The sequence below is a fragment of the Molossus molossus genome, unplaced genomic scaffold (genome assembly GCF_014108415.1).
Source record: "Molossus molossus isolate mMolMol1 unplaced genomic scaffold, mMolMol1.p scaffold_m16_p_4, whole genome shotgun sequence".
Lineage (NCBI taxonomy): Eukaryota > Metazoa > Chordata > Mammalia > Chiroptera > Molossidae > Molossus > Molossus molossus.
Genome location: NW_023425377.1, coordinates 112,530,513 through 112,558,394, shown reverse-complemented (window position 1 = coordinate 112,558,394; position 27,882 = coordinate 112,530,513). Strand labels below are relative to the sequence as shown.

At 41.4% G+C, this 27,882-nt stretch overlaps 1 protein-coding gene across 5 annotated transcripts in view; it reads left to right on the top strand.

Annotated features, from left to right (window-relative positions):
• The window catches only part of IL15 (interleukin 15), a 108,216-nt gene that overhangs the window by 54,747 nt on the left and 25,587 nt on the right, over positions 1–27,882 (top strand). For 4 of the 5 annotated variants that reach the window (XM_036241876.1, XM_036241874.1, XM_036241875.1 and 1 more), the window contains one exon: positions 10,666–10,787. The gene's annotated coding sequence lies outside the window, so the exon portion shown is untranslated. Of the gene's footprint in view, positions 1–8,597; positions 8,710–10,665; positions 10,788–27,882 lie in introns of those variants that run through there. The other variant, XM_036241877.1, reaches the window with a different exon arrangement.

Genomic DNA, 27,882 nt, shown 5'->3' with positions numbered 1-27,882 from the left:
GATCTTCCCAGATTCCAGGGGCGAGGACACTGACTCCATCTCCTCCGGATGACTAGTGTGCCATGCCTGTTCATAGAAGGCATTGCTTGATGACAGCTATCTTTTGGAAATCTGCCACATATTGTGATCCTGTTTAAACAATCACTAAGCCACACCACCCTTGGATTCGAAACTTTCCACTGCCTTCTCGTTACTGATTGAGAATAGTCTTATGCCAGTTTAGTTCATGTTTGGTAGATCTATGACTGAAGTAAAAACTTCTCGTTTTTAGAGCCTTTTTATTTAAGATTATTAGATAAGGGACATATATGTTTTATTTAATTCTTTGTTTGTTCATTACCAGCTTTCCCCATTCGAATGGGAGCTACAGCAGAGCGTGCATTTTTGTTATTTTGTTTGTTGTTATGTCTCCATCGTCTGTCAGGGCTTGGCATGTGCTAGTCTTTAATAAATATTTCCAGGATGGATGTTAAATGTAATGGGGAGTAGAAAGAAGAGTTATCTCAAGGAAGATTGGATTTATTTATTCATTCCATTGATTTGTTTCCTTTCGCAACATAATTTTCAGTGCCAAGTATGGCCCAGACTCTCATCTAAGTACTTGACTGGCCTTGAATTAGTGGGAGGGGCAAAGTGCAGAGAGAGTCCTGGTGATTTCAAGACTTTAATCCTGAGAAACAGGAAAAATAAACATGGCAGGAATAGATATTGGTTACAGCGAGGAAACGGATGAACTCGACTTTGCAAATGTCAGGACTGAGATAACAACTGTGCCCTGCAGTTCACTAGAAGTGCTGGGATGGAGAGTGGGTAAGCTATTTGTACAAGAGATTTTGGTTTGTGAGTTAATAGTACAGAATTGTTGGCTGAAGCAGCTGTCAGATGCACGTGTAAAAGGGTTGGGTCACACAAAAAAACCGGAGGGGGTATTACATCACTGCTCGGCAAGAAGAAATGTTCAGGGAATGTCTTCAAGAAGGTGGTGTCCAGTTTCCAGCTAGATTTTTCACACCTTCCAGCCTTTGCTTGTGTGTCATACTCTCCTGCTCTCGTGATGGATTTTATATCCCCATGTGCCTATTCTTACGTACTCATCTTTTCTTTGTGAATTACAGTATAATTGACATAAACATTATATTGGTTTCAGGTGTATGACATAATGACTTGATACTTTTATAAATAGCAAAATGATCATCACAGTAAGTTTAGTTAACATTTCTCACCACACATAGTGACTGATTCTTTTTCTTGTAATGAGAACATTTGAGGCTTACTCTCTTAGCAGTGTTAGTTGCTAACTGCAGCACACTGTTACACTGTTGCTAACTGCAGTCACCACCCTACATTGCATCCATGGCTTCCTTCTCTGGGAGTTCTGCACCTGTCGACCCCCTTCACCCATTTCACCGGCCCCCAACCCTGCCTCCAGCAACCACCAATATGTTCTCTGTATATATGAGCTCATTTTTAAAAGCATATCTATCTTTAAAGAATCACTTCCTTATGAAGGTTCTCCTGGCAAAACCCCAACTTTACCGCGTCTTGGGCCCCCTGAAAACTCTTGACCACATCCCTCCTTTGTGTTATCTCCACTCGACGGGTACTTGTCTATCACCGGACAGTACTGACTTGCGGTCTCATTGCTTTTCTGGGGTAGATGGTGGAGGTGGTACAGAGGATGGCAGAATGATGGTGGAGTGGACATGATGAAGTTTGGGAAGCACTGCTCCCTCTGTGCCTGGCACCTTTCCCGGCACACAGTAGACCTTTCATGATATTCGTTTTGTTGTCAGTGAGTATCGCATATTGCGGTGGGGTCAAGTAATATAAGGTTCTGAGAAAAGGAATTGGACTAGATTTGACTGGAAATAAACCATCTGTGATCACAAAGCTTTTGGGACACCATTCCCAACATATTCGAAAAGAGGAAAACACACTTTCCCGAGGGCCTAATTTGGGCCAGGCTACCAGTGGAATCCTTACATTCATTATTAGGATGATGCTTATGAGCTCTTTAGATTAGCATGAACTTTATAGGACTAAAAATAAAATTAGGACTGTTTACTATTTTGTGCCAGTTTCGTCATTGAAGGGATAATTTTATCAATTGCAAAAGAAATTCTTCAATAAATGCAAAGGAAAAGAAACAAGGCACACCTTATTCTCTAACTTCCTTCACATGAAAATACTTTCATTTTCCTAATTCCATTTACCAAATGTTTAGGGGGAAAAAATTAAACAGACATAAAAGATGAGATAATTTTGTAAAAATAGAAGCATAGTTGATATTTAACTTATTTTATGCCTCTTCTCATGAGAATTCAGGAGAACAAATATATAATCCTAACAATATCACACTGTCACTTTAAAATTTGCAGTAACCCCAAATGTTAGGTAAAAAAAAAAAATCTGTAGTTTATATCTTTAGAGTCTACCCCTAAAAACAGGATTCTCATTCTCACTGTTGCGTGAAGGACCTCTAAACTTCAGACATGGGACTTTATGATGGCTTATAAGATTTGATATTGTGGCATCTCTCTCTTCTAGAACCACGACCTTTCTTCATTTAAGGCACATTGTGCTCAGCCTCCAAAGTTTATAAACCATTTGCTTACAGGCTGTGGGTTTGAATCCAGGTAGGTGAGCAACAGGCCAAAAGTTGTCCTAAACAATAGCAGACTGGAGAGCCTATACTGTCGTATTCTGGATTTAACAACTCCACAACTCTCTCTTCCAACGCCTCATTGCCCAAGTAGTCTTCCCAGACTTCTGCTCTGGGTACTCTACTGTCTGGAGGTTGTGCTGGGATGAGCAATTCCTTGAATCCGAGGTGTAGACTTAGGCAGTTATGTTACCAGTTTTCGGGTTCTGTGTACCCCACAGTCCAAACTGCAAGTACCAGACAAGATTAACACGTGCAATGAAGCAGGCTTCTCCCAATCCTACCTTCCAGGGAAAATGAGGGTGGGAACAAGATACCACAACCAGACCTTTCTCTCCATCTCATCCACCACTTCTAGGTCCCGACTGTCCAGCTCTGGGCTGCCAAGCTGAGATACAATTCCCTTCTCTCTTCCATGGAATGTTCACAGACCGGGCACCAGCTCCTGAGCATGGATGGCATTCCACAAACCACCCCATTTCTCTGGAACCCACAGGGTGGACTTCCAAAGAGGGAGCCAGCTGCCCTTGCTGGTTCTTCATCTAAGAACTGGGCTTATTTGCTTTTCCTCCTCTCAATTGATCCGTACAAGAAACAGTAGCTATGTCAATATATGAAGATATTTGCCATTATTATATCATCAAGCCACACTGGGCAAAGATCCAAGTGTGAAAGCAAGCATGTGGTGTCTTAGCCGCAGTGGTAAGGAGATGGTGAAACTTCGTGTTCTCATTCGGCCCCGGTAGAAAGGTGCTGATTGGTCTGCGGTGAGTTGGGATGAAGCTGAGTTGTTCAGAGCAGTTGCGCATGGCAGGTTTACTTTGGTCGCTCTGACCCAGAAAGTGGCCGTATGGGAATAAGTGGGGCGAAGTAGATGGCGCTGTAGAAGTACTTTACTGGTGGTGCTAGTGCTGGTGCAACATAGTTACATCTAAGATCTGAAATGAAAACAACTCAAAATCTACTAAAACAACCCTTCAGCTATTATCAATACATATGGGTTTATAAAGCCCCTCCAGGCCTATTGTAACCCTTGAATTTGGAGATAAATAGACCCCTTTTGAATTGTATCTAATATGCAGGAAGCAGAATGCATCCCGCATGCCTTGTGCTCCCTGTTCACCGAATGAACTACTAGTGAAGAATTGAACTGGGAACCCAAGACACATGGGCAACCCCAATATTGCCTCGTTGTGTATAACTGCAACAGTACGTTTAGTTTCTCTGCACTTTTGTTCTCTTCTGGAAAATTAGGATGATTAGACTAGAGGAATTCCCTGAGGTGTCAAATCTGATGGTTTTGAGGCTTAACACAGATACATGAATCCGGTCATACGCTGCTAACCAATCTGTGCCCTTCACAGATGTATTTAGGCACTGGAAGGGACTTCAGATGTGGTCCAACCCATCCTCATTTTAAAGATAAGGAAACTGAGGTTAAGAGACATGAAGCACTCTGCTAAGGTCACATGACTGTTCAAAGACAGAACCGGAACCGGGGCCCAAGTCTCTAGGCTTCCAGTCCACTCCATGATTTGGGTAAGATTAGGAAGCCTCCCAATGCCATCAAACAGCCTTCAGTCTCAGTATTAGATGAACTGCACTTTTGGAAATTATAACGTGCTAATGATGCATAGAATAGAAAGATGGGCCCTGGCTAGTTTGGATCAGCAGTTAGAGTGTCGGCCCTAAGACAGAAGACTTGTGGGTTTGATTCTGATCAAGGGCACATACCTGGGTTGCGATTTGGTCCCCAGACTCTGTTGGGGTCGTGCGGGAGGCAGCCAATCGAAGTGTCTCTCTTGCATCGATGTGTCTCGCTTTCTTTCTCTTTCTCCTCCCACTCTGTCTGAAGATAAATGGAAAAGTGTCCTCGGGTGAGGATTTAAAAAAAGATGGTAAGTAGTCTGCATGGAGCTTAGTAAAACACACGATGGTGGACACCACGGCCCTGTCTACACAACAGGTCCAAAGAGAGAGGTTCTGTCTGTACAAATGAATGTCTGTGGTTCAAGCACATGATAGCAACACATTTAATGGTAGCTGCCTGGAAGGCTATGTTCTAGAACTGAATGGGAGAACTTTGCCGTGCTGTATTCTAACCCAGACGATACGTTCCACAGGACTTTCCACTTTCCGTTGCTCCCACTCCATGTTTGTCAAAGAATCTTCTTAGTAAAGTGGTCACTGAAGTTAATAGTGCAGCCTCAATTATTAAGGCTGGCGCTGGTCCAAGAAGCTGCCACCCCCTTTTAGCCACTAGGCCTCTCCATGCCTCTTTCTTTAGAAAAGCCCCCAAAAGTCCACCCTGGAGAAAGGGTCAAAGCCTTAAAGACTGTAACGAAGGTGTAATCTTACAGAAGGAACGAGGTGCGCTGGGTGTTTGAAGCTGTCTATCTGGCCCGTTTTCTTTGCGCAAAAGCTGAGGAGCATGAAAGAGAAAAATAAACAGCAAAAAGTAGGAAGAAGAAAGGAATGGTAATCTATTCATAGTAGCAGTTTGGGGATGTACTATTTAAATAAGGGCATTCATGAGACCCGTGAAAGGGGAGATAAAGAAGTCAGTCGATTTGTGTGTCCTGTAATCTAGGGGCAGGCATGCTGTGAGCTGTGTTCCAGGTACTTGGAACAACCCTGGGGGAGAAGGGAGAACCAGCAATACTGTGAAAGGCAGAAGTCCTGCGGTCCAGTCCAGAGACAAGAAGCCAGCAACCAGACGGGCCACACTGCAGCTCAGGAGTCCAAGCCCACGACCAGTTGCCAGATAAACTACCTTCGTAGAGACAGTCTGCCTCTTAGCAGCGTTATAAGCTATTGCTTCGCGGTATGGACTTGAGGAGACTAGTTTACTGGTAGGAAGCAGCCTGGCAAGCAGTGCTTTAGAAACCAGACCTTTGGGACTTCCACTGCAAATCTGAAGCCACCGTGTTGATTCAGAGATCTGAAGTCCAAAATAAATCACTTGCTGCAATTCATAAAAACCAAGTATCTGGAGCAGGTTACACCAGAGACCTCGTCAGCAGGAATAATTAAACACAGGAAGAGTGACAACCAACTCGAATAAAACTGTCTGGAGACTGGGCACTGAGGGATTATGTGGTCTAAAATGCATCTGTTTCCTAAAAGATCAGCTTTGCCTTAGGCTCTTTAGCTGAATTGTAAGTGTTATTTCTGAGGGTGGTGGCAACCGTACCTCTTTTCTTCCGTAAGGGACGGGCAAGAAGCATCAGAAATGTTCCCAGCCAGTTGTTGGCCAGCCCGACATATGTGACATAATTAAGCAGTTGCTTCCACTGATAGGTTTTATCAGCAGACAGTAAGAAGCGTGTGTCATTACAAGTTGTCATACAGCATCGTGCACTGCAGCACCAAGCCTCCACGTAGAGGTGGGTGCCATTGTGGCTGCACAATCACCACATACACGTTAGTAGTTAGACAGGTACCCACTGTGGCAGTGCTGGAAAACTGTTTGGTAATGATTGACTGATTTTTATGGTGGAGAATAATTATTAGATGGATCTAATCGATTATATAAATACCTGAACAAGTCAAAAAAAAAAAAAAAGAAAATTCTTTTCAAACATACACTTTGGAACTTTCTGTTGGTTGGTTTTGTTTATCTTTAACTAGAAATGTTTGAAGGGCTAGAAAGTCACCAAAATAGCTATATAGAGAGCGAGAGAGTTAAAAATTATGTATATTTATAATTCCTATCAGATGAAGATGTTGCACAGTAGGACCAAAGAGGCAGAAAACTGGCCCCTACTTGATTTGGACCTCTCTGGTGTTCTGTTGTCGGAAGCCACAGGTTCACAGGGGTAAAAGGAGAGTGTTTCTTTCTTGTTGCAGGGGCTGACACTACACAGCTCTGTCCCCTCTTTCTCTTTCCCTTCTTTTGGTATTATTTCTTGGTCCACTTATCTCTCTCCCCCATCGTGACTCTTATGTTCTTCGAAACTTAGCTCAAATTTGCCAGCTATAGAAACCGGACCTTGACTGACCCAGCTGTCTGTTCTGCTTCGGTTCTGCTGTATTAGGCTGCGCCCTTTTCATGGCCATTTGAAAGCCTTTTTATTTGTGTGAATTTGAAAACGATATCAAGGGGTATGTCTGGCCAGCTAGACTGTCGCCATCCAAATTGTAAAAATGTGTGTGTTCAGTATTTGACCAAGAAAGAGCGGGTACCAAGAGGTCAGTCAGTCACATCACTAACGCACATGCGTGGTTCACCGACAGTTTTCATAGCAAGACCTCCCCGAAAAAGGAATCAGTGCAGGTTTTATTCATTGTGAAGTGACTCTTCAGTAACACTGAACTGGACAGTACGGGTGCTCGTGGCCATTTTTCCCGTTGCCAGACCTGTGGGGGGCTGGAACCGCCTGTTCTGTGTAGTCTGCATGAATGAACTCACTTGAACCTTACTCTGACCAGTGAGATAGGTATTCAGATTGCCCCCCTTCTGCAGAGGGAGAAACTGAGGCCCTAAGAGATTCATTAACTTCCCCTAAACCTTCATGTTGGCAAGTGGCGATGTCAGAATTCAAACCCAGATCTGTTTGAAAGCAGAGCCTGTGCTACACCCAGACCAGTGCTGAACAACAGAACCGTCTGCAGTGATGGAAAGGTTCTGCATCGTCTGTGTCCCGTACGGTAGCAGTGACCGCATGTGTTTTGAGAACTTGACGTGTGGCCGGCTCAATGGAGGAAGTGAATTTTCAGTTTCATTTTATTTTAATTAACTTGTGTGTATATTTAAGTGGCCACATATGGCTAATGGCTACTACATTACACAGCATAGCTCTGGATACTTTTTGGATGTTGCAGACTATAAGCTAATGGGAAAACCAAGCCAGGGAAATACATCAATAGGATATGCTATTCTTTCTCTATTTCTAGAGTTTCCCTGGATTCCACATTAAAGAGAAAGGCTGTCAAATCTGTTGCCACATGGAAGCAATGAGATTTCATTAAACATTGAACTGGTGACAGCCCGCTCTGTTCCAGGCACTGTGCCAGGTTTGGGGCATTCTAGACGAATAAGCTATGGTTCCTATCTTCAGGGAGCTCATTGCCCACCTAACTCTGAAGAATATGTGACACCTTTTTTCCCCAGAGTTTCTCCATATATGACTGCACAAAAAGCTGAAATCTCTGCTCTCTAATACTCTGCAGTGTTTTGCCTTTAATTTTTAATATTTTCTTAACAATCATAGACGATTCCTTTTTATTCCATAACAGGCCTGGCTGGTGTGGCTCAGGGGGTGAGCATTAATCCATGTACCAAGAGGTATTGGTGCGAACTCTGAAATGTTTCTGGAACCAACTCCATCCATAATCCATCTACAACTATCCATTCACAGAAGCGTCAGGGCCGAAAGTATTCTGCTCACTTCCAATTATTTGTCTCGTCTCTTTAAAGTCCTAATCTCATCTCCGTATGTTCCTCCAGCTCAAGTTATAATTGGGCCTAGTAGGAGGAAGAGCGTGTGGTCCATACTTCATGCCTTCCAGCCTCCTGTCTAAGTCTAATTGTTGGGAGTTGGGGACTGGCATTGGGCCAAAGGGCCAGATGTTTCCTGGCTTAAGCAGGCCATCCTTTATTGGCTGTCGCTGCTTTTCCTGGCTTACAGCAACTAACCTTTGATATCTTCTGTATGGGAGGGTTCCAAAGTTGGGCTCTTCTGTGAGTTCCACACACACATAGTGGCTTCTTCTCTGGGTCTCTGTGGGTGATTAGGCTTAACCTCCCGTGGTGGTACAGCCCAACAGGTCTGATGATCTGAGTGCCCTTACAAAGCCACCAGGCTTGATCATAGCCTTACTGAATCGAGCGCTGGAAACATCTGATACTATTCTCCATTATTTTTTCTTTTGCCAGGTAAGTGTAAGAGCAAGCCAGCAATTCCATGAGCTGATACGATGTTCAGCTAAGAGATAAAATGCCAGTGTGTATTAATCAGCGCAGGCTGTCATAAAAAATATGCAATACCTGGACTTGTGGAGGCTGGGGAGTCCAAGATCAAGTTGCTGGCTGATTCAGTTCTCTGGTGAGGATTCTCTTCCTCACCACTGTGTCCTCACGTGCTGAGCAGAGGGAGAGGAAGCAAACTCCCTGGTGCTTCTTCTTACAAAGGCACAGATCTTACCATGAGGGCCCTGCCTTTACCATCTCACTTAACCCTGATTACCTCCCGAAAGTCCCATCTCCAAATACCATAACGCTGGGGTGGGGGCTTCAGTGTAGGAACTTGTGGGAGACAAATTCAGTCCATAACACAGTCTCTCTTGTGTATAGCCCCATAGCACTTCCCATCCTGCCCTTGGCCGGTGATTTCGATCTTTGCCTTTCCTTGCCTGGTGTTTTAGGACCCTGTACATAGACTGGGGACGGGGTCTTGAGGTAGAGTCAATGGTTTTCAAAGCATAGACATACAAGGGTTTGCCTACCTCTGAGTTAGCCCGGGAGCAGCTGTCTGGACATAGTTGTGGAACTCTTTTTAGAGTGTGGCCAACCTAATGCTTCTTTCCCCGACATTGGATCTGGCCACCTGTTCCAGGGCAAATGTAAAGCCGGTGTGGCTCAGCAGTTAGAGCATTGGTCTGCACATCGAAGGGTTGTGGGTTCGATTTCCAGTAAGGGCACATACCTGGGTTGCAGGTTCAATCCCAGGCTCCATCCGGGGCGTATGTGGGAGACAACCCGTCAATGTGTCTCTCTCACATCAATGTTTCTCTCTCTCTCCCCCTTCCTTCTACTCTTTCTAAAAAAATCAAGGGAAAAAAATATCCTTGGGTGAGGATTTACAACAACAACAAAAATCCTTGTTAAAATACCATTCCCCACCCACCCTGTTGAATTCCGAGGCTCTTCAAGCAACATCCTCCTTGCCTAGACTAGAGTAACATTCCTCATTCATCAAGGCCAACTCAATGTTCCTGCTCACTGAAGTCTGTCCAAGTTCCTTGTCTTCCTTATCTCTATAGGATTAATGTCCTCACTCTACTTTTACATAGGGCTTTCTTCACTCTTCTGTTGAAACACTAACAGCATTAGTTAGTTGTTTGAAGTCTTTTCCCTCCACTGGTTGGTGAGTTCTTAAGGATTAGAACCAGTTATTAGAGCATCTAATATAGGTCCTTGTATACAGTTTTGAGTAAATATTTTTAAATGAATAATTCAGGAAGGTGCCAGTGTATAAGCATAGATATTGAAAGTCTAAACTTTTAGACTTAAAATGATATTAAAATTTACTAAATCAGTAATAGTCAGAAATAAGATTATATATACAATATTGTTATTAATACAGATATTCTTTTATTCTTTATATCATGAACCATACCGAACCTTGGTTAAGGTGTTTATTTATTACATAAAATAGGAATTATAATGCTTAACTCTTTAAAATAACATAAATAAGTTATACTGCCTTTAAAATAGAAAATATATTACCTTATGGTTTCCTAGTGGTATAATCTGTTGGCATATTTAAACCCTTTCAAAATTACATATTCCTTGAAAACATGATGTATAATGCATTTTGCTACTGCATGTCTGAGTGGAGACTTGGTCACTTCACTCTTAGAATAGATGTTTGCAACTTATTCTCAGCACCTGCCTTAGAGAGGTGGTCAGTAACTTGACATCAAGTCCACAAATACATTTGGCATCACATTTGTTTTGTGCTTTTTTTGTGAGAAAATGTAACATTTTACTGGAGGACTGTATGAAACATTATACTTTATTTTAAATAATGTATGACGATTTGTCTTGCAAAATGAAATATCTGTGGTCCACATGGATTTGAGGAAAGTTATGGGGAAGTCTGGAGATTTTAGGAAAGATTAACCCCCAGAAATTCCTCTCGACTTCTGGAGCTTTCTCCATTTGAATCTTCCTGTTTTATTCTAGTGTGATCGGTGTGGAGGGAACTAGATCTCAGGAAGGGAAAAATCATTCAAAACATAATTTTAAATCTTTTTATCCCTCCCATTGACTCCTACAGAATCCATTTCTGCACATGGCTATCTGGCTGTTTGAGGCCGTGCTCCATCATGCACCATGCTGGTGACGTCACAGGACGCAGAGACGTCAATGTTAACATATAGCCAGCTGACAGGAAGTCATGTAAGTAAGGTTTTAAGAACTATCTCAGGCAGTATAGATCTTTTTATGGAAGTATGTAATTAATAGTAACAAAGATGTGGCGAACCAGGTGAAGTTACATATATACTCAGAAACTTTTATATGAGCATCTTGATTAAAAAAGAAAATGACATTTGTCATAGAATAGTTAAAGGCATTTCCTAAGGACAGAGAACACTGCATGTATCAGAGATAGGCAATTTTATTTTATTTTTCTGAAAAGAGCCAGGTGGAAAATATGTTAAGCTTTGTAAGCCAAATGATCTGTCATAACTACTCAATTCTGCCTCATTGCTGGAAGGCAGCCATAGACACGAATGGGTGTGGCTTTCTTCCAATAAAACTTTATTTACAAAACAGATGGTGGGTGAGGTTTGGCCTGTGGGTCATAGCATGTGACCCTTGGCATGTGAGATGAAGACATTCTGTATCTCATTTTCTGCTATTATTTAGGTTAATTCTGAAGGCACTGGAGTGCTTAAAATTAAATAATAAATTAAATAATAAATTCAACTGTTCGATTTCTGAATGATTTTTACCAATGTCAAGAAGTCAGAAGATAATGTAGATTAGGTTTTTTGAATAGCTTATTGCAACTTTTGAAAACTACTTGGAAACAATGTAAAAGGAAGTTCAGCCTCAAGAACTAAATAAAATAAAGCTACCGACATGGAAATCCAAGGAACCAACTTTCTCTTGATAGATAGAGTGAATACACACCTTTCCTTTTTACTTTTACTTATTTTAACTCCTTCAGAAAAAAATCCTGGGACATGTGTATAGATCAGGATGGACAATGAAATAAAGGGGTTTATGAAAACTAAAACTCTTTACAAGAACCTTAAGAGGAAAAAGGTGATTCCTGTCTTGGGCAATCATTTCTGGCTTCATAAAACAGTTAAGTAAACATAAATTGAAAGAAAAAGTATGAGAAACATGCTTTTTTCTTATAATTCCCTACAAAGTAAAACTTATCCTCTAACTTCCTCTTCTTCCTTGAAACTGCTCTGTTTCCTAGCATTTTAATTAAGAATTCCCCAAACTCAAGAAACTTACTGACACTTAGGGGTAAACACTTACTAGGTATTGCTGGATTGAGTGATCGACCCAGCAACCATTAAAGAAGCAATATGTCATGATAAAGTAGGGTTCATTCCACAAATGAAGGATCATGAACTCCATTAGAGTAATTTATTATATTCATTGATGTAAGGGGGGGAAAGCATATGTTAATCTCTGTAGATGCTGACTAGTCATTTGACAAAATTCAACAGCCATTCTGGATGGTTTTTATTTGTTTGTTTGTTTGTTTTAAAAAGGACAGCTCAATAATGTAAGAGTGAAACATTTTATAACCATGAACCATTTTATAACCATGAAAAACTGACAGACTATTTATGCACTAACACACACATTCACACACATCTGAGCCCAGATAGAGCATTACAAATAATGTCAAAGTGCTCGGGGCATTTCTGCGGTCTCTGCTATAACTAGAAGCGAAATAAGGGTGCACAGTCCTCACCCCTAGTAGCATTGCTCTGCCAGAGTTATTAGTCAACGAAGCTGGACAAGGGAAATAAATTTGAGGATAACATTTAGAAAGGTGAAAGTAAAACTGTTATTTGTAGATGACTTAATAATTAGAAAACCCCAAAGAATCTGAAAAATTTTTTATTATCTTATAACAGCATCTAAAAGAGAGAAAAAGAGATAAATCTGACTCATTAAAAAAATCCTTTGGGTGGCAAAAACAAATAAAAACAAAACCAAAAAAAAAACCCCAGCTACTCTTGGGAGATTCTAAGGGAGAATAATAAACTGGAAAAAAAAAAAAATTGCCTCTCAAATCACCAAGAATTTTCTCTCTGTTACAAATTGCCAGGGTGTGGGGAAGTACAAGCTATAGAACAATGAGCAAAAATCATGAAAGGAAAGTTTACATGCAAAGGAACACAAATAGTATTTCAATTCATAAAAATATTTAACCTCCTATAAAATACTAGTTATTTGATTTTATATAAGGACTATGGGATTATAAGCCTATATTTCTAAATTTGCTTGCCTTTCATAAGGACACTTTCAAGGATCCACGAGAACTAATAAAAATGGTTGTCTGTCTGGTTTGGCTCAGTGGTTAATATCCACCCTCTGGACTGAGGGTCTTGGGTTCGATTACGGTCAAGGGCACATACCCGGGTTTCAGGTTCGATCCCTGGCCCCCAGTTGGGGTCGTGCAGGAGTCAAACCAATTGATGTGTCTCTCACACAGCAATGTTTTTTTTCTCTCTCCCTCCCTTTCTCTCTTCCACTCTCTCTAATTCAAAATTTGGTAAAATAATATCTCTGTAGTATATAGTGAGTGTTTCTCTCTAGGAATAAAGTATACTTCTCAAATTATTTAATTATCTGGCTTAATTGAATTTACTGCAAATTCAGTACATTCCTTATATTCCTTCTGATTATATAATGTTGTCATTAATATGGACTAGATAATTTTTTTCTACGTATTACTAAGATGTAGAATGATGCATGTGATAATTTTTGGTTATTTAATTTTTATTTATCATTTGTTCCAAACCATCTCATAGAACTTGCTATTTTAGTTCTTGTAATGCCTCGTGTAATTGGCTTAGCTTAGTTAATAAACTAATTGTAGAATATAGAAGTAGTGGTTTTATCCTTTTGAATAATTATAACCATAGTTTCTGTTTTTCTGCCATTATTTGTGTTAATCAGAAATTCGAGGAAAGTGCCAAAGAATATTACCAGGGTATCTTATTCTTATTCCTGAATACAATAGGAATACCTACAGTGATTTGCTAGTAGGCTTGAAGGTGGTATTAGCTTAAGGGAGCTTTGATTATCTTAAGCAATTATTATTCTATTCCTTTGATTAGGAATGTATTATTATTTTTTTAAAGAATGGGTGCTGACTTCCGTCAAATGCATTTTAGGGCAGAGTTGGCACAGTGCTTGCGACATGGGGCTGACCGACCGCTCTGTCACTGAGCAGCTACGATCAGCTTCTTGGTTTGTCAGATGGACATAGCAGTCATTCCTGCCTCAGAGAGGTTCTATAAACAGCAGTGAGCTAAGCCTTTAACTGCTCACGCATGGCCTTGGACTATAGTAGACACCTAATAAGTAATATTTATTTTTATTATCTATTGAGATGATGGCACGATTTATCTGTGGAATGACTTGAGACAAAAGAATTTGAGCAAAGCGAGCCTGACACCGACCAGAAAACAGGGACTTATCTTTTAAGAGCATGTATCTGTTTACCTGCATTTGAGCACCGTGGTTCAATTCATACCCTATGTTTATCATTCTCAGTATGCCACTCATTTTTTATCAAATGAGTTTGCCTTGTCCAGTCAGCAAGAGTAGGAAACATGTTTGTTTTCTGCTTTTCAGAGCTGTATTTATTCAGTTATAGGGAGAAAGGGTAGAGTTTAATCACATACTAATTTTTTAAACTCTTTGGGTTTTTTAGTTATAATGGGAAAGAATATGGAGTGTGCACACCACATATATATATATATATATATATATATATATATATATATATATATATGTATATATATATATATATATATATATATTTTTTTTTTTTTTTGAAAGGCCAGGGTAGAGAGGTATCAGAGAGAAAGGCAGAATGTGGAGTGCAATGAGTTTGGAGAAGTAGGCAGAAGTAGGAAGGAACTAGATCATGTATTGCCTTAGAGGTTATTCCAAGTATCATTTTGGACTCAGTCCTAAGGGCAACAAGAAACTTCTAGAGGATTTTTAAGCAGGGGAGAGACATGATCCAATCTATGTTTTACCAGGATCTTTAGTCCAAGAAAAACAAATTTGGAGCAGGGTGCTCTTGGGTGGTGATGAGGGCAGTTAGAAAGTAGTCCAAGTGAAATTGGATGGTAGTTTGGACTAAGATTCAAGGAACAAGGTTGAGAATAGTCAGCGGGACACAGAATAAAATGCTTAAAGTGACATGTCATCGAAGTTAATAGGCCCAAGGACTACTGGGTTCTGTGTGTCATCTGATGTGGCTCAAGATGGATCAATAGCCTCTGCTATAGTGGCCGTCCAGAAAAGCTGGCTCCGAGTTTCTTTCCTATAGAGCGGTTCCTATTTAACCATTGACCTCACGTACAAAGTTTGAAATGCAGTTCCACCGTGGTTGAGGATGGATGAAATTGTGATATGGGAGAATCACGTATTGCCAGGCCCTAGCGTGCGGTAGATCTGACCATTCTTTTCACTTGTAACTTGTTATGGGTTAAGAAACCAGCCAACTTGTTAAAAGGGTATGTAACATAAACTCAAGGACTTTTTGTGCATGGATTTTGTGATATCTCCTTTGATTGTTTGGGTTTTGTAAATTGTTGTTTTTCATTTTATTTTTACCCTTTGACCTCTTCGCCCTGCCCTCTGCCTCTGGCAACCACCAGTCTGCTCTCTGTAGCCACGGGCACCTGCCCCTCTCCTCCCAGCTCGTCCACTCAGCACAGTGCCCTCGCGTGTGGGGTATATATTTGGTCTCTACATAGTATTTGGAAGGTTGTGAAGAGACTGTGAGGGTAGTCACCTACACATAAAAGCATGGACTGTACTATTGCCATCTATCATTAGTAAGGTTACTTATTTAATCCTCAATTTTAATTTTCTGATACAACAGGTTATCTAAATGTTCTGTGGAACCGTAACCTGACATCGTTAACATTTTTTTATGGGACATTAAGCTTTGTCTACTGCCACTGTTAGTCAAGTTTACTTTAAAGAACTATAATTTGTGCATTAAAAAGGTCTACTGGATGTATGACTACTTTTTATTAAGACATATTATATAATTGGGGTCCAATTGCTGGATCATTTCATGAAAACTTGCAAAATGATTGGGTTAGTGATAGAGACCACCTTGAATGCCACACATGCCGGGAAACATAGGCACATCCTTGGTACCTGATCCCTTCTTCAGAATCAGGGCCTTTCGAAGTGCAGCTGAGCCTCCGTGTGCTGCCGGGCCATGCCTTCAAGGTGTCTCTGCTGCGCAGGCCCAGCTGCTGCCCGTGCAGGCCTCCGGCTCTCTCCCCAGCTGTCTCCCGTCCTCCTATGGGCTGTGGCAGAGACTTCTGGACTCCTTCCAGAGGGGAAGCTTGGGTGCGTTCCCTCGGTCCTTTCCACGTAATTATTTCTCACCTTTTTTGCAGTCACACTTGGCTGCCTCTTGCGTGCGGCTGCCCTGCCTGTTGTGTTTATCAGTAATCCCAAGTGGGTGGGGAGGGAAGGGGCAAAACACAGCCTGCCACCAGCTAGCTCTCGGCCCCTGGCTCGGAGCATGTCTCCCACACCTGTCTCCTTCTCCCTGCTTCTCCCAGCCTTCCCACTCTGCTGGCTCAAACATCCACTGATCGCATCTCTTCTGCCCCGAGGGCAGCCTGCTCCTGCCTTCATGGACAGATGGGGCTTTCACCCTGGGAGAAACCCCTTGGACCAAGTTGCATTTTCAAGGGAGGAGTCTCAGGAAAGCAGGGCAGTGGGGATTTTCCCAGCACGAGGTGACACTGGTTTAGTTCTGAAGATCGCAGTCGAGTGGTAGACACGTGGATGCAAGCCAGGCCACCGGTCCCTGTCCCCAGGCCGCCACGTCCTCGCTGTGTACCTCTGGGCAAGGTAGATCCTTTCTCTGTCGCTCGGATTTCTCATCTTTAAAATGTAGATAATGGCAGGACCTTTGTTAGATAGTTGCCATGAAAAAATTAGTTAATATGGAGGAGGCTCAGAGCAGTGACTAAGTAATATCTGTTAGCAGTGATTCTTTTGCTATAATCATTAATAGTAAAAAGCATCTTCTATGTATTTGAAGACAGAACATCAGTAGAATATGGTAAAGCGATCATTGTAAATGTTTTTCTATAGATAATGGCTGTTGTATATATATATATATTTTGTGTTTTAGTAATCATTACTAGCAACTGATAATATGAAATAAGGTAGAGTTTAAGGCCTTCTATATAGTTCACAGTAATTTTAAATCTGTAATTGTTTATAGTTACAGAAATATTGCAACAACTTCTAACCACTGTTTTGTGCCAAGTATTTGTCTGTCTGTAAGAGAAAATGGACTAGTTGCAGAGTTTTAAAGTCTCATAAATCATTACACTGTTTCCGGTGGTTTTGCAATAAGAAATAAATTGTCTCTTAATGGCTGTCACTTTTTCCCCTACATGGCACAAAGATACGTATATTTTCATCTCATTTTCCTTCGATCTCAGTGCATAACTGAGGCTTTTTTGTTTCAATCTAGGAGCTTCAATCCAGTAGCTTAGTCTCCTTTCTTTTCCAATGATCTCACAACAAAATATTATTTTGTGGCATTACTCGATCTTTGTTGATTTGTAATCTCAGTGGCTTTATCACTTATCTACTGCCCCACAGGATCTGGAGGTCATCTATGACAAAGCAGAAGCACAAACATATTCGCTCAAAATAAGGGATTTCAGACATTTGTGAGTAGCAAGAACTTCCCATTGACAAATAGTCACAGGATCTAGATCGAAGAGTAGACTTAATACATTATAAGAGGGAACACTCCTAGCCACTTATGGTTTGGTGTTGCCTGATTTAAAAAAAACAAAACACAAAAAACATAAAGCAGTGATAACGAAGTAAAACACTTTCAGTTTGTAGACAATTATGTATGTTGATTGTAGACTGTAGCAGCAGGAAATGGCTTTGATTTTCTTGAAAATACAGCGCAGTTCCTAATCCTCTGGCTTTTGCTATGCCCCACGCCATAATAGCTGCACTGTTGTCCACTTCCATGAGTTCTCTCTTTTTTCTTTTTCTTTTTCGCTCAATCCCTCTGCCCACCCCCAGCACCCCCACCCACCCACCAGAGCTGTGTGCCCACTCCATCTGTGAGCCTGTCTCTATTCTGCTTGGTAGTTCAGTTCAGTTTGCTCGTTAATTTCCTCATATGAGTGAAACCACGCATATTCTGTGAATTGTACTTAAGTCGGTTTAGTTCTCCCCATTTTATTTCAAGCCCTGATTTGTCCTTTGCACCCTGTCTCTCCCCTCTGCTCGTTTTATGAACACACTTTAAAAACTTGGTTAACTGAGAGTCATGCTCATTTCACTTTCTTCGGGAAATGTGAGGTCAATCATCGCTTTTCTCCTTATTTAAATACTTTCAGAGACGGCCGACTAAGGGAAAGTGCTCAGGGAACTGTAAAGATAGAAAGTCAACCAAGAAAAGTCCCACCCCTGATCGCGGAAAGCCACCGTTGCCTGCAGACCAGGCGGGCTCCGTCGAAGCAGAACATTTGATCTTGGGCACTTGATGACGGAAAACGGCTAAATGTCATTTGGTTGACTGTATATGACATATCTTTCTTAGGGTGCCGAGTATTTAATTTTGTTTTTGAAAGAATCATTGATTTTGTTGTTGGCAGCTTTTGGATCCTGTTTTTGTCTTCCTTAAGACAGTGATAGGGATCTTCTTTTTTCCCACGACATACCGGTCAGGCAGAATATCACAGATATAACTAGCTCAGTTGTATTAGGAACAGTTTACTTTGCATGTGAAACAAAGGCCAATCCTGGCTTACTCCATAACTAAGTCATTTGGGACGAGTCACTACACATCTCTGAAACTCATTGTCTCCAACTATAAAATAAGCAGTTCCAAAATTCTATTATTTTAACACGTTTGACATACTTTGGTCAGTTTCCAAGTTTTAGCTATTTTATTTATATTTAATTTATAAAATATTTATATTTAATATATATTTAATTAATGTTTCATTTATTTCAGCTTCACTGCTTAGAAACTTGTTTGTTGGATCTCATGAAGATATATACAAATTTTGTACATCGTGCGTGAATATTATCGAAAAATTGATTGGAATATGCTGGGGCTTATCATACTTAAGCTATAGGATTATTTTTCTGTATTTACGAAATAAAACTCTTTCATGGGTTACAATTTTTTGCACACTCTGCTCTTCTCAAATAAGCTTCTCATTTTTTTCCCCTTTTTTTCTTATTTTACCAGAAATATCTTTTCAGTCTTTGAATGCTATTTGCTCACAATTTATGCATGGTTGTCCTTACTTTAATGACTCATGGCTGTTCCTGCTGTCTAGGCTACATGACAAAGTATAAGAACACGGGCATCACGATGGCAGACTGTGGCCGGGCTGGTCGTGCACGGCCTCGGTGAAGCTGGGTTTCTCTGTCTCTGTGGAATACGCGGTATGAGACACTGGTGTTGTCATTCTGAGCGGTTCTCCTCAAAACCCATGGCCCAGTTGTGACAAGTCAGGGCATCCATACCATGTTTTAAAGTGTTAAAGAAAATGAACTGAACACTTAAATTAGAAATGGGGTCTGAGCTACAACTTCTCTCTCTGGAAGGGAGGATATTGTGGGCAACGTGAACATCGGGAATGGTTTTTCTGGTAATAAAGTTGGGAAAATAGCAACCAGAACAGAACAAAACTTTGTGATGCTGTTCAGTATGTAAAGGACAAACCGAATTTTCACTGTGCAAGAACCTCTAGTACTATATGTTTGCAATGATGCCTTCACGCAAGGGGAAACAGATGTTTATCTGTTTTTCTTTTGGTTTTATCTTCTCTTAACACTGCCATCCTGTCAGTATGTGGCTTCATAAAGCTGTAGGATTCTCACAGGAAACTGCTGAGGCCATGTGCTTTGGAAACCAATGTGTTGATTTTCTAGCTGGAGAGCAGTCCCTCATTGTAGCTGGAGGGGGTGTGGCTCGGAGTGTTAGAGGTAGACAGCCTGAGGCCACCAATCCCAAGTCCAGAACTGAGCTATCTCCTGTGTTTTATGTGCTTCATTCTATTGAATGAATATCGTATTACTGTTTTCATAATTTCGTTGTTTGAATATCAGAGACTTGTCAGATGGTTCGGTTTCTTCCGAACACTTGATGGAAAGTTTTGTCGTAAAGCTTCTTTCATGGAGATGACTTTATGTCTTGGTCATAAAGGAACGTCCCCTAAAACTTGATCGGAAATTGTCTGTATGAGCTGCTGCCCTCCGTGCTATTGAAAGCTCAGAACTGGATCGTTAGTTTTAACTCGGAGCTGCGTGTGTATGCCCGGTGGGTCTTTTGGCCACATTCTTTTTTTTTTTTTTAATCCTCACCCAAGGACACTTTTCCATTTATCTTCAGACAGAGTAGGAGGGAGGCAGAGAGAAACATTGATATGAGAGAGACACATTGACCGGTTGCCTCCCGCACAACCCCGACCAGGGCAGGGGACCGAACCACAACGGAGGTACGTGCCCTTGACCACAGTTGAACTTGAGACTCTGGTCCGAGGGCCGACGCTCTGACCGCAGAGCCAAACCAGCCAGAGCAGGCCGCGTCCTTCACCTTACCACGTCCTTCTTACAGAGCATCTCTCCCACCAGCCTTCCTTCAGGGCTCAATGGCCTTGTCCAGCCCATCCCGGCTGTACGTCCGAACCGAGCTCTGGGGGTGTCGTCCTTGGCTATTGCTTTGTCAATACCATGTCGCACTTATGGTCAGTCCTTCACCTATTTCATTACTTTAGACATGGCTCCTAAGAAGTGCTTCCTGCCTGGGAGTCCTCAGTAAGTACTGAATGAACATTTGGGGGAGATATATTTTTTTCTGAAATGAGTATAGTTCAATGCCAAGTCTTTCATATTAAAACTTCTTTGTTTTCTACTTGCATTTTGTGGTCATGTCAACCTGGTTTTATATCTTTACTGGTTGGTGACTTTGATATTCAGTTCAGCTGGGACACACCTATGCTCCCTGTAGTTTTGTGACTGATTGATGTTGTCTTACGTTAGCTACGCAGAGCCTGAGAGTCCGTTATTGTACATGTTCCTTCTTCCCAGGGCACCTTTTTCTTTCTAATCCTCACTTGAGGATAAGTTTCTATTGATTTTCTTTTTTTGTTTTTTTTGGTACGTGCCCCTAGCGGGAACCGAACCCAGGACTCTCGGGTCTGCAGGCCGATGCTCCAACCACTGAGCAAACTGGCCAGGGCTCTATTGATTTTCTCTTGAGCCAGAGAGAGAGAGAGAGAAGCATCAAAGTGAGAGAAACATTGATCAGTTGCCTCCCATACACACCCTGGCGAGGGATGGAACTGTAACCTAGGTATGTGCCCTGACCAGGAATCAAATCCATGACCTTTTGGTGCACAGGACAGAGCTCCAACCACTGAGCAACCCAGCCAGGGCTCCCCAAGTCACCTTTTAATCGTTACTCTGAACTCTTCTGGGAGATGTACTGCGAAACACGATTTCTTTCCTTCCTTTATTTTTTTTCTCACGAGTTGCATGTTTAATTAACCTGAGCAAAAAGAAGGGGGAGAAGACATTTTTAAAGGGGGAATAGAAGTCTTAGTAATCTTTCACTTTCCCTGGAAACAGGTTGCTCAGCATCCAAGGTGGGATCTAAACTATACAGATATTTCTTCACATTTTCCTTTAAAAATAAACAAATAAAAGGGTAAAGTGGAAGTCCAGTTTGGACAGGCTGTTTCTCTGTGCCTTCATGGCCATGGTGGCCCAGAAGCTGAAATGTCTAAGTGAGAACAGAATTTTCTTTCATCTTCTTTTCTGCTAATGGTGTTTATTTGATGTAGATAGTCAGTTCGTAGCTCGATAATGGGTGTCCCAGGGAATCAAAGTGAAATAACAGGATTCTTAACATATTTTAATTCCCATTTAATTTGTTTTATATCTTTCTACTGGAAACTGAAAAAAAAAGCATGTATTCCTCCCCCACCCCCACCCCAAAAGGCAATTACTCTGCATGGCCTTGTTACCCTGTGATAGGATTTTCTTGCTCTTCAGGTGATAACCCACAAAATCTCTGCAGGTGCTCAAGTCAGATCATTAATTGGCTTGATTTGAAGGGTTTTTAGTGCAGAAAGCATCTTCCCCCTTGGTTGGACATGACTCCCAGTCATTAATCAACACATATTGTTGTTTCTGAGGCCAAGACCATTGTTTTCTTTTGGCATCATACAGGCTGTGGATTTCAATTTAATTCACAAATTTTATAGCTCGTGTTGAAGTCATTTCTGCTGAGACGTGATTTTTCTAGACAGTTGTTCAGTTTTTTTGGTTAGCAGTCAACATTCGATCCCATGTTTGAACTGGCGTACTTCACTATGGACTGCGAGACAGGCTTCATTCGATCCCACGTTTGAACTGGCGTACGTACTTCACTATGGACTGCGAGACAGACTTCATTTGATCGTCTACCTTTCTTCCTTCAAGATCGCTTTTGCCGAACCTTAGGATGTTCTGAACCTTTGTTCAGAGTTAACAACAAAGACAAGTTTAACTACTATCTTCCCATGCAAATGATTAATACATTAATATCCAGCTTTGTTCTACTTATTTATACCTCCCTCTTCTAGGATTCATATTTGTTCCAAAAAAAAAAGTGAACACTAGGAAAACTTGATGACTAAGCTTGGAAAGCATTGATAATTAAATTTCACAAAGAAAATTAATTTTGTCTAGTTATATATTTTTTCTCATCAAACTTTGGAAGAAAACTGCTTAAAGTAAGGTACTAGCTAGAAATTTCGATCAGAAAGTTTGTGTTATTTTACCGCTGCATTTTTGTAACCCACCTACATCACCTATCATCACATTGAAAAATATATAAGCTCTGCCCTGGCCGGTTTGGCTCAGCGGTTAGCGTGTCGGCCTGCGGTCCTGAGAGACCCGGGTTCAGTTCCCGCTAAGGGCGCGTACCTCGGTTAGAGTTTGTCCCCGGCCCTGGCCGGTTGTGTGGGTGGCAGCCACTCGATGTGTTCCTTTCACATCGATGTTTCTCTCTCTCTCTCTGTTCCTCTCTCTCCCTCCCACTCTACCTGAACAAAAAATGGAAAAATGTCCTCGGGTGAGGATAAAAAATATATATATATATATATATATATATATATATATATATATATAAGCTCTGTAAGAGCAGAGTCTTTTCTCTCTCATTCTCTGCGGCAGCAAGCGTACTCATGTGTGTGAACACATGTGTACACACACACACACGCACACACTGGAAAGCCAACATTGGAAAGCTCCGTAGCAATTACAGAAAGTAACTATGTGGTGTCATAGAAATAATCTGGACTTGATATCTCCTCTGGGTTGTTCTACTAACTGTGGCAATCTGGAACAAGTTATTTAATAGCTTCTGGTTCACCTTTATCTGGTCTGTATATTGAGACAACATTCAAAGTTTTCTTTTACATCAGTCATTGGTATGATATTTGTTTGAAGGTGGAGAAGGTGATGCTGAGGGGAAGAAGAATAAAGCTTCAGGCTGCAGGGGGCGGGGTACAAATCTTCTGGGTATAAAATGAAAGCGTGGCTCACTTCTCACTTTTATCTAGAGTTCGAGTTCTAAATGGGGTTATAACCCAAACATACTGTGAATGGATTTGTACGGAGATTGAGGAATGCCCAGCTTTAGTAGGCAGATCAGAATGCAGCAACAGTATGAATACTTGATAAAGCATGTTTTTGTTTTGTTTTTTTGAAAATACAGCTGAGGAAACAACAGTGTCAAAGAGTGCCACAATACAGATAGAAGCCCCCATTGGGGCAGATGTGCTGGGGAGGGACCCCATTCCCTACCTCTCCAGCTCGTAGTGAACACAAGGGCTCATTGTGCAATCAGCCACAAGCTCTCGCTCTTGAAGAATCGACAGTCTTTCCTGTAAAACGGACGAGTGTTGATGACTAAGAATCATAAACTAAGTTAAGAAAATAGCCCTGGCCGGTTTGGCTCAGCGGTTAGAGTGTCGGCCTGCGGTCCAGAGAGACCTGGGTTCAGTTCCCGCTAAGGGCGCGTACCTCGGTTGCAGTTTGTCCCCGGCCCTGGTTGGTTGTGCGGGTGGCAGCCACTCGATGTGTTCCTTTCACATCGATGTTTCTCTCTCTCTCTCTCTCTGTTCCTCTCTCTCCCTCCCACTCTACCTGAACAAAAAGTGGAAAAATGTCCTCGGGTGAGGATAAAAAAAAAAAAAAGAAAGAAAATAGAAGGACTATTTAACAGATTAGGATAATAGTTTGTTTAGTAAGTAAAGAACGGGTCTGAGTATTTATACTAGCTGATGTTAAAAAAACGATTTGTGTTTTTTTTTCTCTTTGGTTATGCATTTAATTACTCATTCTTGTCATGTACTGTTCGGTTACTTCACTAAGTATCTCAAGTTGTATTCCATTGCCCAGGAAGTTAAATCAGATTCCTCAGCTTGACTCACATGCAACCCAACTCCAACCTGCCTGTTCAAGTGCACTTCCTTTCAACGCTTTACAGCCAAGTGGTGCCTCTTAGATTTTCTCACACTCAGGCGGTATTAGTTATGCTGGGTCTATATTAGCTGGAATATGCTCCTACTTCAGATTCAAATTTTATTCAGTCTTTAGTATTAACCTTCAATTGCCTCCCCCTCCAAAGCCTCCTCCGTCTGCAGCAGCATGCATCCATTCTTATTTATTATTCATTTATTCATGTATTCACAACCACACCACAAGCATTTATTTATCGAGTACCTTGTATGGTACAGGTGCTGTCCTTTCCTAAACCTTAGTTTTTATTGCCTGTATAGTCATATTCAAGTAATTATACTAAGACTGTATTTTAATGTTGATTTTCCCTCCTCTATTAAGCGGAGCTCATAATGGCAATTATATGGGTTGTTTTTTTTTTTTTTTTTTTTTTAGGAGAGGTTGTGATAGTGTAAGACATGACCAGTTAGGAGGATGCTTCTGTGTCTCCTTTGGGCTGCAACTTAATTTTGAGGTAGTTCAAACAAGATATTGATGAAGCTTCTCTCAAGATTATTACAATGTTAGACGCTATAGGAGATACACAGATAAATGTATTTTATGTATATTTGTTAATGGCATGCATTAAAAAATCATTTCATGGATCCAACAGTGTAAAAGATCCTTAACCTGAGACCCTGAGACTTCTAGAGGAGTGACTACTTCAGCTTGAGATGATTTTATCTCAATGTTTGGATATGTGTTTATATGCATTTTTCCTGAAGAGATGTGAATAGCTTTTAGTTGTTAAAGGTGTCATAGGTCATGAAAAGAAAAGGTTAAAAAGCTCATGATCTCAGTATGTATAAAACAAATCCTCAGTGAACGAACAAGAGCAACCAATGAACAACAGTATCCTAAGCTGGGTTTGGAAAAGGTAAGATGACCTCTGACTGTGGTCATTTAAGGAAAGGCTTCCTGAAAAAAAAAAATCACACTTGGAGCATATGCTAATGTATCTTAGGGCTTCAGCTTCCTCGTGGATAAAAGAAGAGAAATGAAGGGGTCTCAGTCATTCTTTCCAGTTATAAAATTTGTTTTTTCTTGATTAGATCGCCTAATGCCTGTTAAAATGCCAGTCATATCATGGGTGTTCAGAAAACATCTGTTCATTAGTTCTGAAATGAAACTTTAAAAATGTGTTACCCCCAAACTATCCACTTATCTTGAGTTAAAATTGTAGTATAGTATGGCTTTCGCTCCCCAATGTTCCACGCAGGGAAGGAAGACAGCAGATGCTCACACGCTTTTCACTGGGCAGATCAGAATGTTCCATTCATTGTTTCTCCTGTATTGATTTGTAGCACTTTTAATACCTTTGTGTTTTATTATGCTTTCCATTGCAGCATTTTGGGTCTCCTCATTAGTCTCCATGCTTTGTGGGGGCAGGAACTATTTCAAATCCACCCGACATTATCCAGCACCTTACGCATTTCTTTAACCAAAAGGGAGCTTGGTAAATGTGAAGGATGTGTATCAAAGTAACTTGCAAGCTGCCTGTTTCAGCACAGCACAGGCGGTGGGTTCAAATCCCAACACTGCCTTGTTCTCTGTGAGTTACTGTGGACAAGTTTCTTAAACTCTTTGCCCTCAACTTCCTCCTCTGTAAAGCAGAATAATGACAATGTCTCCCTCATAAATTTATCCGATTAAGTTAATTAAGTGCCTGGAAGTGTGTCATAAGTTAGGGAGAACCCAGGTTTGTGGGGCCTCAAGCTTGTATAGTTTCTGGCCCTCTTTAAGAAAAAGAATATTGCCCTGGCCGGTTTGGCTCAGCGGTTAGAGCGTCGGCCTGCGGTCTGGAGAGACTCGGGTTCGGTTCCCGCTAAGGGCACATACCTTGGTTGCAGTTTGTCCCCGGCCCCGGTTGGGTCCTATGAGTGGCAATCACTCGATGCGTCCCTTTCACATCGATGTTTCTCTCTCTCTCTCTCTCTCCCATTCTATCTGAATAAAATATCAAAAAATGTCCTCTGGCGAGGATAAAAAAAAAAAGAAAAAGAATATTAAATTATGAATACAAAATTTGTCAACTAGAGTATCTTACAAGGCTTAATTAGATTATGAAAAGAAATGACAAGACCAAAATAATTGAAAAATACCAAAACATCACAAAATGTTATCATCATGATGAATAAACGTCCTGATTCATATTTATATACTTTATTTTCTACAAATTTTTGTCCACAGGCACTCATATTTCCTCTTTTATGTGATACTGATTTTTTTTTTAATCCTCACCTGAGAATATTTTTCCATTTATCTTCAGACAGAGTGGGAGGGAGGGAGGGAGATAGAGAGAGAGAGAGAGAAACATTGATGTGAGAGAGATATATTAATTGGTTGCCTCCTGCACAACCCCGACCAGGGCCAGAGATGGAACTGCAGCCGAGTTATGTGCCCTTGACCGGACTCGAACCCATGACTCTAACCGCTGAACCAAACTGGCCAAGGTGATACTGATTTTTAACATTTTCTATAGAGAGAGTGGAAAGAAAATGTATTATTTTCTCTACCAAAGTAGATTGAAATCTGTTTTTTTATTAATGGTTTAGGAAGTATTCATTTACCTTCATAATGCATTACCAGACAACACGTTTCTACCGCCCCCCAGGGCTTCATGCTCAGGCAGCTCCGGTTCGGAGGGGTGTCTGGGAGAATCCCAGCTTTTGGCCGTCACTTGGCGTGACCTCAGAGAGGCCTGTTCCTCTGCAGCGGCTCCGGCTTGGCGAGGCCTCACTGCTGTGTGGACTCCCCGCCCCTGGGGGAAGGTCTTGCGGTGTGGGGTGAGGGTAAAGTGACTGGGAGCCTTGGATACAGTGGGTCTGATACACTGTACTCACATCTTTAGTGTCACCCATAAGGTCCAGACACTCCGTGAGGTCTTTTGGGGTTAGATTGTCATTGGAATTCAAATAGGTTGAAGGAAGTGCCTACAGCCTGCCTGCTGATAGTACCTGCTATAAACCCAGGATGACTTCTAGGAGGTAGAAGGTGAGCACCCTCTGGGACACCCTCCATGGACCCCAACCCCCCAGGGCCAGGGCGGTTGCTTCCCCACTAGAGGCAATGCAGCGTACAGGCATTGGAACCCACTGATTCTGTGTTCAGCCTGCCTCTCATTCTGAGTGCTCCATAAGTTAGCACTCACCATCATTTTCTCTCTCGCTGCCAAATGATTTTCAGTAAATTCCTAGAAATTTTGCAGTGAATATCTTTGTTCTAAAAAAATGTTTTTTTCTTTATTGATTTTTAGAGAGAAAGGGAGAGGAGAGAGAGAGAGAGAAACCTCAATGAACGAGAACATCGATTGGCTGCCTCCTGCACGCCCCCCACTGGGGATTGGGCCCACAACCCGGGCATGTGCCCTGACTGGGAATCGAACTGGCGACCTCTTGGTGCATGGGTCGGTGCTCAACCACTGAGCCACACTGGCCAGGCAACAGTAAATATCCTTTGTGATCTTATATACTTTTTGTTTTGTTTTTTAATTTTTAGGTATAATTCATTCTCTTTACTTTATCCCTAACAGGGAGGGTAGGATTTCAGATGACCTAACCTTTTACTGAGATGGGTTTTCAAATGGGTTGCACCAGACAAAAAATTATTTGTGTCTACTACTTCATGCTCATATTAATATGAAATCCTACTGATATGAAGACTGTATTTCTTTCATTCTTAAGTATCGTCTGTAGTGGGCGCTGTG